The sequence below is a fragment of the Petromyzon marinus genome, unplaced genomic scaffold, assembly GCF_048934315.1.
Source record: "Petromyzon marinus isolate PM22_M1 ecotype Great Lakes invasive population unplaced genomic scaffold, UKy_Petmar_22M1.pri1.0 PM_G_Scaffold_40, whole genome shotgun sequence".
Taxonomy (NCBI): Eukaryota; Metazoa; Chordata; class Hyperoartia; order Petromyzontiformes; family Petromyzontidae; genus Petromyzon; species Petromyzon marinus.
In genome coordinates, this window is record NW_027422984.1 from 1,047,501 (window position 1) to 1,050,000 (window position 2,500).

Below are 2,500 nucleotides of genomic sequence, written 5' to 3' on the forward strand. Positions count from 1 at the left end.
CATCCTCTGTTGAGCTCTCTTGGCGAGGGAGCTGATGTTCAGTTCCCACTTGAGGTCCCGGCAGAGAATAGTGCCCAGGAAGCGGAAGGACTCCACAATTTTGACTGCGGAGTCTAACAGGGTGATGGCGGTGAGTGGGGCTGTATTCTTCCTGAAGTCCACAACCATCTCAACTGTCCTTAGAGCATTTAGCTCTAAGTTGTTCTGGCTACACCAGGTCACCAGGTTGTCAGCTTCCCACCTATAGTCAGACTCATCCCCACCAGAGATCAGCCCAATGAGGGTGGTGTCGTCCGACAAACTTCAAGAGTTTGACGGACAGATGATTGGAGGCGCAGCTGTTGGTATACAGGGAGAAGAGCAGTGGGCAAAGGACGCAGCCCTGAGGAGTTCCCGTGCTGATGGACCTGGAGTCAGAGACTTCTGTTCCCGGCTTAACGCACTGCTTCCTGTCAGAGAGGAAGTCTGTGATCCACCTGCAGGTGGAGTAGGGCACGTTCAGCTGGAAGAGCTTGTCCTGAAGCAGGGCAGGGATGATGGTGTTGAAGGCAGAGCTGAAGTCCACAAACAGGATCCTGGCGTAGGATGCTGGGGCGTCCACATGCTGTAGGGTGAAGTGGAGGGCCATGTTAACTGCGTCGTCCACAGACCTGTTGGCTCTGTAGGCAAACTGAAGGGGGTCCAGGAGAGGGTCTGTGATGGCTTTGAGGTGTGCCAGGAGCAGGCGCTCAAAAGACTTCATTACCACAGATGTAAGGGCGACCGGTCTGTAATCATTTAGTCCTGTTGGCCTTAGCTTTTTGGGCACAGCGATGATGGTGGAGGACTTGAGACAGGCTGGTACATGGCATGTCTCCAGGGAGGTGTTAAAGATGTTGGTGAACACCGGAGACAGCTGGTCAGCGCAGTGCCTGAGGGTGGCTGGAGAGACAGAGTCCGGCCCGGCTGCTTTGCGTGGATTCTGCCTCTTGAAAAGCCCATTAACTTCTCCCTCCTGAAAGGAGAGAGTCGTTTCTGTAGTATGGGTGGGGGATGGGGCCTCTTGGGTGGGAAGGGGTGGTTCAGGACAGTCCAATTGTCTTTCAAATCTACGGTAGAACTCGTTCAGGTCGTTGGCTAGGCGGGAGTCGTTAGTGGTGTGGGGCGCTCTGGGTTTGTAGTTGGTGATGTGCCTGAGCCCTTTGGCAGACAGAAGCAGCGTCGTTAGTAGAGAACTGGTGTTTTAGTGTCTCTGAGTACAGTCGTTTAGCCTCTCTCACCGCTTTGCTAAACCTGTTCTTCGACTCCTTGAATCTGTCTCTATCCCCACTCCTAAACGCTTCCTCCTTCTCCAACCTCAACCTTTTGAGCTTTGCTGAGAACCAGGGCTTGTTGTTGTTAAAGTTCACCCTGGTACGTGTTGGGATACAGCAGTCCTCACAGAAGCTGATGTACACAGCCTCTGTGAGTTCATCCAGACTATTGGTAGCAGTCGTGAACATATCCCAGTCAGTACAGTCTAAGCACGCCCGCAAATCTTCCACAGCCTCACTGGTCCACTGTTTAGATGTCCTCACAGCAGGTTTACAGAGTTTTAGTTGCTGCCTGTATGCACGAATCAGGTGGACCAAGGGAGTTCTGTGCGAGCCGAACAGCCCCGTGACCCACAAGAGAAACATCCCCGCCAAATTCGAGCGTTTGACGGGGTCTATCCGTGAAAAAATATTCACGTTTTTGAGTGCACATGCATTTCTGCTGCAAATGCCTCTGGAAGTTTCATGCCGTTCGTATGCCAATTGTGGCAACACGAAAATGACCCGTTTTCCCATTCCGAGGGATTTCTGTGCGACCCTAACAGCCCCGTGAGCCACAAGAGACACATCCCCGCCAATTTCTAGCGTTTCACGGGGTCTACCCGTGAAAAATATAGACGTTTTTGAGTGCACATGCATTTCTGCTGCAGATGCCTCTGGAAGTTTCATGCCGTTCGTACGCAATGTGGCAACACGAAAATGACCCCTTTTCCCATTCCGAGGGATTTCTGTGCGACCCTAACTAACAGCACCCGTGAGCCACAAGAGAGACATCCCCGCCAATTTATAGCGTTTCACGGGGTCTATCCGTGAAAAATATAGACGTTTTTGAGTGCACATGCATTCCTGCTGCAAATGCCTCTGGAAGTTTCATGCCGTTCCTATGCAATGTGGCCACACAAAAATGACCCGTTTTCCCATTCCGAGGCATTTCTGTGCGACCCTAACAGCCCCGTGAGCCACAAGAGAGACATCCCCGCCAACTTCTAGCGTTTGACGGGGTCTATGCGTGAAAAATATTAAAATTTTTGAGTGCACGTGCCTTTCTGCTGCAAATGCCTCTGGAAGTTTCATGGCGTTCCTATGCAATGTGGCAACACGAAAATGACCCCTTTTCCCATTCCGAGGGAGTTCTGTGCCACCCTAACAGCCCCGTGAGCCACAAGAGACACATCCCCGCCAATTTCTAGCGTTTCACGGGGTCTATC